Below are 11,062 nucleotides of genomic sequence, written 5' to 3' on the forward strand. Positions count from 1 at the left end.
GGTAAATTGATTTGGTTATTGCTTATTGATGTTTATGATTTTTGATTGTTCTATATGGTCATATTTATATGTAACGCTAAAATGGGGGTATTAACACTTAGCTCCTAATCATTCGGAACACATGGTATATATATATATGGGGGTTCCTTGTTTGGATTTTTCGCCCGACGTACTAGTTCCGTTTAATTAGGGGTTAAGTGGGAATATTCATATTTTAGAATGTTAAGTATAGATATTTTAATATTTCAAATCTGAAGAATTATAGTAATGTATTATTAACCTCTACGATACGGTTGCGGAATTTCGAGGACGAAATTCTTTTAAGGGGGGAAGAATGTAAAACCCCGTAAATTTGAATATTTTATGATAAATTATGGTAGATATGTTATATAGTGAAAAATAACATATTTTGATATTTGAATATGATGAGAATTGATTCGAGATCAATTCAATGTATATTTGATAAAATATGAGTGCAAATGCACAAGACATGCACAAAGGCCAAAAGAGTAAAAATCTGGGAATAATGACCAGTTAAGAGTTTTTATATTTTACACACCGATTTAGTTATAATTTGGAAAAGTGTAAAATATCAAAGTTGTAGGTATCTTCAACATATTTTCAACAAATCTTAGATCACCTCATTCCGAGGTTGTATGAGAAAGATACAGCTAAAATACCGAAGATTATTTTCCTAGTCAGACTAGGTTTCCTGGTTCGGGTCAAACAGTTTTGTTTAGGGTTTGCCACTATAAATACCTATGTTTTTCATGAAAATTCTTTTCTTTTATCATATCTATGAATCCTAGCAGCCACCCTCTCCCCTCAAAAACCCTAAACCTTTTTTCTTATGAGTTTGGAGAGCTTTGTGAAGCAAAACACTGACACGAGGGCGAGATCATCGACGTGTGGCAAGGGAGAACGGGTTGTTCATGCTCGTGGTTTGCTTGCTGATTGTTTCAGAGGCTTGCACATAAGATTAAGGTAAGATCACTTACATCCAAACCCATCCCCATAGTTAAATAACTAGCTTAGAAGTTTATTTTGTGTTTACATGCTTAGATCTTAATCTAATGTGAAAAAGATTATATTTTTGTTGCTAGATCTTAAACTCATGTTAGATCTACATGTTTTTCTTGCTGTTTATAATAGAAATATGATCATGAACATTAGGGTTGTTTTTAATTCATTTTTATCTTGTTAATCATGTGCTAATCATGTCTAAACCCTAATTTGCCTTTTAGTTAAGTTTGCATGTGGATTAGTGATGAGAAAACCCTAGGTTTGTGATACCTAAGTGTTAAAAATATAATTCAATGAATGATTATCTTTCCTAAGTTGATTGGCAATCATGCTTATGTTTAATATTTAAAAATCCATGCTTTAGATTGAAGAATTTAGTTAATCTAAAGAAAGAGGCTTGATTCGTTGTTTTGAGCCTTCATGCATGTTTTAGGGTTTTGAATACAAATCTAATGCATAAAATTATGTTTATAATTGTTGAGTTATTTTCAGATGTTCACATATGCTGTGACATGTTTGCGTACAAATTTTATGAAGTTTTAGACATGTTTATATTGAGGAAACACGACGTGAACATGACATACACATAGAGCATGAGAATCTGGAAACAGGGTTCACGGTCGACCGCCACGGTCGACCGCGTGCAGGACAGAGACATGGGTAGTCTCTGGAGCCCGTCGCAGTCGACCGCCATGATCAACCGCTAGTCTGTTTCGGTTGTGCATGTATATTTGAGTTTGTTTTTGGTTGTCGAACGAATTTCTCAACCTTATGATGATAGACTATGATATTAGTGATTGTTAAACACCTGGGATTATGGTGAACTTCAGATGTGGACATGCACACCGAGATTTGTGTATGTATGCTAGATTATGTTAGATTGACACACTTTCAACACGAGTTAAATTGATAAACACATATGAATAATAATGTTCTATACGTATCCGGAAATAGGGAGATGAAACCTATTTACCGCAGAACGATGGAGTAAGAGTATTACAATAGTATCGTTATTAAATGTATTCGGAATAGGGACATAATAAAACCTATTTTCGTAGGGCGATTGAGTATGAAATTATAAAAGTATCATCATTCCATGTATCCGGGATAGGGAGATAAAACCTATTGCCGCAAAGCGATTGAGTAAGAATATTAAAAGAGTATCGCTATTGCATAAAGAGATGCACACATATATGTATTATCAGTTATAGTTACTCCCACGTTAGATTACCCAGGAGTAGGGTACATTCTTTGGTTTGTGACATACATGATATGGCCTATGATGATTTTTGAGTTGAATGATATTCTCTTATAATTGCGCCAACTACTTGAGAAGTAGTTCGAGATTGTAACATTGGTTCTATATAGATGAGGCTTGGAGTATTCCTTTTGAGTGCTGTTTTCATTCATAGAGTTGGAATTGGTATTTAGGGATCTACAATTTGAGACATATAGTATATATATGAGGGTTTCCTTGTTTGGATTATTTTGCTCGACGCACTACGTCTCGTCTTGTAGGTGTCTAAATATTAACTCCATTAGAAACGGGGAAAATGATATAGGTAGACTATGCTTAATAAATAGAGCCTCCACTTCATCTAGCAGCCCTTCCCCTAGGGGTGGATGGAGGTGATCTTGCTGTAGCACTCTGACGCTCTTGTTGTTATTCTTTTTGTTTAAATTATATCTTTCAGGCAGATTAGAGTTTCGGAGAGCCGCAGGATGACGGAGTTCTAGCTTAGTCGCCGTCGCACGGTTTTAGCAGTTGAAGCTCCACTATATAGTTATGTTCATTGTTCAGATTTTAGAGTCGTAATCATTTTTGTAGAGGCTGAGTGCCTTAGTGAGATTTCATTTGATTCATTGTGTTGAGATGTATTTCTGACTCAGAGATATCTTCATTCTATTTTGGTTGGGCTCATTTGTTGATATGCTTCTTCTGTGCATATCTAATTTTGTACTACTATTATTATTTGCCTGTTTGTACCTTCACCTATTTGTTGTTTCCACTAGAGAGATAGATATATATATATATATATATAGATACATACATACATACATATACATATATACATATACATACATATATATACATATATATATACCTAGAGAGCTGGGCAAGCAGAGTCGAGCCGCAGCAGACACAACAGTATTTGATCGACTCTATGACACTGTTAGTAGCAAGATCTTACAACACTCAAGGATCAAGAGGTGTATCCGTTTCCGTCAGCAATACCACTTTCAGGAGTTCCATCACCGGTTGTACCCGTCGTGAAAGTAAAGAGGTAATATTTATGAAGGCACCACCACCATAATTAGCTATTTATAGAGCCACAGAGAAGGATGTTTAGCCCTGAGAGAGTACGAAAGATATCAAACAAAGAGCACTAGAGTTTCAAGGCACACTAATTTTAGTTGCAACCTATAAAGAAAGGATTATGTGAAAATTTCTTGAACGTCAACTTAGTACCAAGCAGAAGTTAGATGTATTCAGCATTGACGACATCGCAGGAAGATAGCAACAACATCAAGATTTTTGTCGGGGTAGCAATTATCATCTATTTGGGAGAATTTTAGTCAATACTTTAACAATCAGTTAGAGATAATCTAAGTAAAGTAGGGAGATATACTCGTGGTGAAGGAAGAAATAAAAACCAGAATAGTGACAATGACAATGGCAAGAGAACTATTGCGGAATCTAGAGAATCCTAGCAGTGGAAGAATGAATTTTACCTAGCAACAAGGACAATATAAGAAAGGAGCACGATATGATTCGAGAGCACCGAAGTAGCGCAAAGTTCAGAGTACATGTTACAATCACAACAAGATCGAACAAGAGCAAAAGACTTGTCGCAATACACCAGCAGGAAGCCAGCATGATAATGGTCACGGTCGACAGTCTCAGTGTCACAATTTCGGCCAGCAGTGGGGAAATAGAGATAGTACATGTTAATCCGAGGATTTAGGGACCAGCAGGCCAAATTTGCATTATCCAGGAGATTCCTAAAGGACAGATGGTCCCTATTTGTTACACCACCAGCAGAGTTTATTCAGCAGTACCGCATGATTAGGGTACGAGTGGAGCTTTCTTCGTGATTTCCTTTTCAGCTCGGATCTAGTTTGATTTAAAAATTCACTTATCTCTTATCTTTCATACCTTCATTGATAGGTTTCAGCTTATAGCACATTCCTTAGATATTCTGTTGTCAGTCTCTACTCCTCTAGGGGGGGTGTCCCTTCTATCTGTAGGAGATATGTCATCAGACTAGATGAGTCTGAGTTAGTCATCAAGTTGATCGTTTTGCTGATGTCAAATTTTGACATTTTTTTCTCGGTATGGATTAGCTATCATCATACCCTGTTAGTATTGATTATTGTATTGAAACAGTCAGCTTGTGAGCATTCGTTGGATATGTATAGATAGTAGCAACCTCACAGGGTGATCGAAATGTCAGTCATTTCTGGTATACTCGAGTAGGTGATGTTGAGGGACCGGAGTGCTGATTTGTGTGAGACCAGAGTTGTCTCAGAGTATCAGGATATCTTTCAGGACATACCTAGATTTCCTCCAGTGAGAGAGGTTGTTTCCTGCATCGAGTTACAGCCGAGCACAGTACCGATATCCCGAGCATCCTATCGTATGGCACCTACTGAGATAAGGGAGCTGCAGATAGAATTAGATAAATGAGTTATTATCTTAGAGTATTACTCGCTGGAGTATCTTTTTATTTATAGGATCACTGATCCTCTTCGGGAGAATGAGGATGGTAACTTATGATTATGTGTAGATTATTATGATGTGAACAAGTTTACTATCCAGATTTGTTAGGATTTATGATTTGTTCGATCAGCTGCGCGAAGCGTAATATTTTTCTCGAAGATTGATCTTTGATTTAGGTTATTGTAGTTGGTAGTTCGGGAGATGAATTTTCCCAAAGCCGTTTTTCCTGATTCGATATGAATCTTTCGAGTTTCTGGTCATGCCATTTAGGTTGACTAATGCACCTATGATATTCATGGATTTGATGGATCGGGTTTTTCGTCCCTTCTTGGATCAGTTTGTAATTGTCTTTATTGTTGATATTCTCATATATTCGAGATCGGAGGCAGATCATGATCAGCATCTCCGGTTAGCTTTGCAGACTCTATAGGTGCATCAGTTATATGCCAAGTTCAGCAAATACGGGTATTGGCTTTCAGAAGTCAGATTTCCTGGCCACGTCATCAGCAGAGACGGCATAGCAGTGAATACGACTAAGTTTACAGTAGTTCATGATTTGGAACCGCCAAAGATGATGACAGAGATTCGAATATTTTTGGGTTTAGATGGTTATTACAGGAAGTTCATCCAGGACTTCTCAAAGATTTTGACACCACTTACACACCTTACGAAGAAGGGTGTATAGTTTATTTGGGGCGGGGAGTGCCAGAAGTCCTTTGATACCTTGAAGGCTAAGTTGACTACAGCGTCAGTTTTGACTATTCGGAGCAGCGATAGGACATTTATGGTCTACACAAACGCATCATTGGTAAGTTTAGGAGGCGTCTTGATGCAGACTCAGAGCGTGGTAGCATATATCTCATGACAGTTAAGGGTACATGAGCAGAACTACCCCACTCACGATTTGGATAGAGCCGGAGGATACCTTAATGCTTGGACCAGAGCTTGTGAGGCAGACTACTGATAAGGTAGTATTGATCAGAGAGAGGATTCTAGCCGCTCAGAGTCGAAAAAAGAGCTATGCAAATAAAAGACGAAGACCTTTGGAGTTCCAGGTTGGAGATTCAGTTATGCTAAAGGTATTGCCTATGGAAGGCGTTCAGCGAATCGGAAGACGGGGGAACATTGCACCTAGGTATATTGGACCTTTCCAGATTTTAGAGCGCATGGGAGCTGTGTCATACATGCTAGGTCTTCTAGCATTGATGTCTAGTATACATAATGTATTTCATATTTCTATACACAAGAAGCACTTACATGATGGGAAGTAGTAGCGAGTGTTGGATGCATCGGAGTTTTAGCTTCAGGACGATTTGACTACGATTGAGATCCCAGTTTGTATAGTTGTTAGAGAGGACAAAAGACATAGAAACAAGTGATTCCCTTGGTGAAAGTTTAGTAGAACCGGAGAGGAGTTAAAGAGGTTTCTTAGGAGCGCGAGGAGAATATGTGTCGCGAATACCCTCACCTTATTGAGAAGGAAAATTAAATTTTAGTATGACTTATATATGACTTATGGTTACATGTATGGTGATGTTTATACTTAACACTATATATGACTTATGGTTACATGTATGGTGATGTTTATACTTAACACTAAAATGAGGGTATTAACACTTAACTCCTATACTTAACACTAAAATGAGGGTATTAACACTTAACTCCTAAGTACTCGGAACATATAGTATATATATGAGAGGTTCCTTGTTTGGATTTTTCGTTCAATGTACTTGTTCCATTTAGTTAGGTATTAAGTGGGGATATTTATATTTTAGATGGTTAAGTGTAGACATCAAGGATGATTCTCGGGAACGCGAAGATGTTATGAAGTGTGACTACCTACACCTATTGAGGAAGTGGATTGATTTATGTGTGTGATTATTTGTATGATTATATTTAGATTTAACGCTAGAATAAGGATATTTCCGCTTAATTCTTAATCTTTTGAAACATATGGTATATATATGGGGGTTCCTTGTTTGGATTTTTCGCTCGACGTACTAGTTCCATTTAATTAAGGGTTGAGTGAGAATATAGTCATTCTGGATTGTTAAGTATAAATATCCCTATATGCTTATGAAGAGTTTAATATTACGAGAGGTGTATGTGCGGGTTAGATTTCACCTTCGAGATGCTTTCTAATACTATCTTTCAGTTAAGTATGATTTCTGATTTTCGAGGACGAAATTCTTTTAAGGGGGGAAGAATGTAAAACCCTAAAATTTTAAATATTTTGTGATAAATAATAATAAATATGTTATATATTTATAAATAACATATTATGATGTTTGAGTGTGCTAGGAATTGATTTGAGATCAATTCAATGTATATATGTATATATATAAGAGCAAATGCACAAATCATGCTCGATGTATAAATCTGAAAATTTATGACCAGTGGAGAGATTTTGTATTTTACAAACTGATACGTTGTAAATATGAAAAAACTTAAAAGACCAAAGTTGTAGATATCTTTATCAGCTTTCTAACAAATTAATCACCTCATTTCAAGATTGGATGCGAATGTTACATCCAAAATACCGAAGAGTATGTTTCTAGTCAGAATGGGTTTTTCAGTTTCAGGTTTTGGGTTTTGAGCTGTATTTTTTCGGGTTTGCTGTCATATATACATATGTTTAAATACGAAAAACACATCTTTTCTCCTATGTTCCAAACTCTAGCAGCCCCTTTTCCCCTCTCTCAAACCCTAGTTCTTTTCTTTGGTGATTTTGAGGGATTTCGAAGGATTTTTCAGTGGGTTTTATGCAATGCAGCGAAGGGGATTGGTTCTCTTTCACATGGCAGGAGTTTTTCACCAACTGAGGTGAGTAACATCTTGCCCAACTTTGCACCCTTTTATTTTGCATATTTTATTAAGTTTTATTTGAATTTTTCGAGCCTAAAACGTATTTGTTAGTGTACAAAAGATAGATCTTTATAACTTATGAAGTGAGAATACATTATCATAATTTTCTAACTGATTACAATAGTAACCTTAACAAACTTCAGATTTGAAATTTATTAATCATTAATTAAATCACAAGTTTTTTCTTTTAAAACGTTTAAACATGTGTATATAAATGCTTAGGGTTTCGACGATATACTTACATGCAAATTTTTTGTTTCATGTTGTTTCATATATGTTAATATCAGTAATATTATGCTTGGAAAATAATGATGTCACTTCTAGATTTGTTTCGAAGCAGATAGAAACCTGTGAAGGGTTTCTGCCTGTTTCGGTTGATCGCTAGCACGGTTTGTGCATGTTTACTTTTGTTGTGTGCTTTAATGTGAACGAGGAGTCGCCTCGAATATTTGGCGTTACAAATTATTGTTTATTATGTATCTTTATATGTGAGATGACTTGCAGACATGAGTTTAGATTTGCACACCGAGACACGTGTGAAATTAGTGTATATGCATCCTTTTCATATATCTCATCGATATTCTACATGTTTCATTCAGTCTATGTGTTGGACAATTATTATGTGCAGTCAATGTGTTGGACATTCATCATATTCAGTCCATGTATTGGACATTCATTATATTTAGTCCATGTGTTGGACATTCATCATTCAGTCCATGTGTTGGACAATTTATATATGCAGTCCATGTGTTGGGCATCCACTACACCTAGTCTTAGTCCATGTGTTGGACACCTGTTTAAACCTTGAGTATGACACTTACACTTACATAGGCTCGACATGACACTTATATTGGTTTTAACATGACATGGTATTTGAGTTCTGAGATGGGTTAGACTTCTTTATATTATTTTTCATGTATTAGATCTTTTGTTTGGTATTTAGGGATTTATAATTTGAGATACAAGGTATATACATGAGGGTTTCCTTGTTTGGATTATTTTACTCGACGTACCTATGCTCGTGTTGTAATTTTCTAAATACTAAAATCCTCTTATTGTTAGGATCAATGATTTTATGTATATATGTATTAACTGTATTTTCTATATGCAATGAGCCCTCTCCCTTAGGGTTGGTTATGATGTTGCTGGCTAGCGTTTTGACGCTCGTTATCGCCTCCCATTTCAGGTAACGAACCAGATACATGGAGAGTCGCAGGTTGATGGTGATACTTATTAGCGTCCATCTTTTATTTGTAGTTTTATTTTATTTATGGAGCTCTACTGTAGACATTTTGTTTAGATATTTAAGAGTTATGTTCTAGAAGTTGTAAAGGCCGTGTGCCCTATTTCCTTTTATTAGATATTCTGTATTTGAGATTTGTTGAGATCTCTAGACTAGTTATTTTAGAGATTCACTTTATATTTTTGTATGTTGGATGATGAAATATCATTTTTATCTCTATTATTTTATCATATATCTCTTGTATTATCTTTTACTTGCTTTTGTACCTACACCTATTGTTGACTCTACAAGAGAGATAGTAATTATGATGTTGAAACATGTTATTGCATGGTGTCGTGCATGGCAGGTTTGACATTCCTGGTTTTACCTCGGACTGTAGCCTTGTGCAAACCCAGGGACATCACAAACACTTGAGCTGGTAGTTAGTGTAGTTATATTGTGAGATTGTGAACGTTGATCGGTGAGCATTAAAAACTGATATTGTGTGGTGTAAACATTTTTGGGTGATCGTTGAAAACCCAGTGTGCTAGTGGATTTCTCCCTAGGAGTGGGGACTGGAGACATAGGACGGAAGCTCCGAACTCCGTGATCATATTATGTGTTTGCATTGTTTATTGCGTACTATCACTCTTGTTTTTTTATTGTTTATTTTACCCTTGTGTTAATTTATATATCCTTGCACATATATTGTTCATATCTCATTTGTTAGGATATTTGTTAATAAGTTTTTAATTTGGTATAAATCGGATTAGATTAGCATAAACCATATTCACCCCCCTCTAGGGTTCTTTCCTAGTGGTATTAGGGTACTTTCAATTGGTATCAGAGCTTGATGCTCTTTAATTTAAGGTATAATCACCTTTAGTTAGAGATCCAAGTTGTCTTTTTTTGTGCTAATCTAGTTTTAAGATTTATTGTAATCTTATTTGCATATTTTTTATTGCGGACATGCATTGTGCACCTTGTTTAGGCTATGATCCTAATGTTGCTCCTAGAATAGATAATTTACCCTATGACCAATGGTGTTCTAGATTTAATATATTTGTTAGATCTAGACATTTCGATTTATGTTATATTATTGATGAAGCTTATATTGTACCCACTATGGACAAAATCCAAGTGGAGTTAAAATGATCATAGAATGTTTATAATGAATAAGCATTTGTTAGAATTCTTGCTTAATGCTTTTGGCTCATCCATTTCTAACAAATTTGTTCATTTTGATAGTTCTTACAATTTATGAAAATTTATAGAAACACATCAAAACAACTTGGAGGAAATCTGACGTAGTTTAGAAGATTCTTCTTCAAGTGAGTGTGGAGCATCATCGTGCACACGGGAACTAGGCGATAGCCCTAGTGAGGTTTGCGAGTCCGAACCCGATAGTAAATCATCTATAGTTAATCTCACTTGTGCATATGAGAAATTAATAAAAGCCTACAACAAATTGCATCATAATTATATAAATTTAAAAAGCAACCATGTTGCATTAAAATCCGATCATGAGGAGCTAGTCCAAATTTGATGTCATTGCAAAAGAAAATACTATGCTTAAATAAAACAATGACTTGTTAAATTTGGAAAATAAAAAATTAACCTCATCCATTTCTAGCTTATTTCATGAAAAAGATAATGCCATATTAGAAGTAGGGAACATAAAAAATGATACTGCTTCCTTTATAAATGACTATATATGTTCTACTTCTAATAACAATGTTTGTAAGCCTAACAATGAGTTGGAACATGTTAAAAATAGAATATCATCTTCAGATTTAACCCTTAAAATATGCATTGTTAATAATAAGAAACTTCTGGACTTATGTGCAAAGTCACATGTTAATTCTTCCAAATCCAACACTCACTATGCACATATGTAAAGCAAAATTTACAAATATTCCATTTGTGGCCAAAAAGGCCATCTAGCTAAATTTTTCTATGATGCACAAAAACCTAAAAAAGCTAATATCAATGCTTCTTGTGCATTTCATAAGGCTTCTTCATCACATACACATACACATACTCATCATGTACATCATAAGCATGCTAATGTGTTTAAATGTAATTTTTATGGTAGATTTGGCCATTTGGCAATGTTTTGCTTTGATTTGAGAAAATATTCAAACTTGCCAAAATTTTCAAATAAACCACTTTTGTTTAACAATGTTTCTCATTTGCAAAATAAATTTATAAGACCATCTATTTTTATAAAT

Source organism: Asparagus officinalis, chromosome 2 (assembly GCF_001876935.1).
Source record: "Asparagus officinalis chromosome 2, Aspof.V1, whole genome shotgun sequence".
Taxonomy (NCBI): domain Eukaryota; kingdom Viridiplantae; phylum Streptophyta; class Magnoliopsida; order Asparagales; family Asparagaceae; genus Asparagus; species Asparagus officinalis.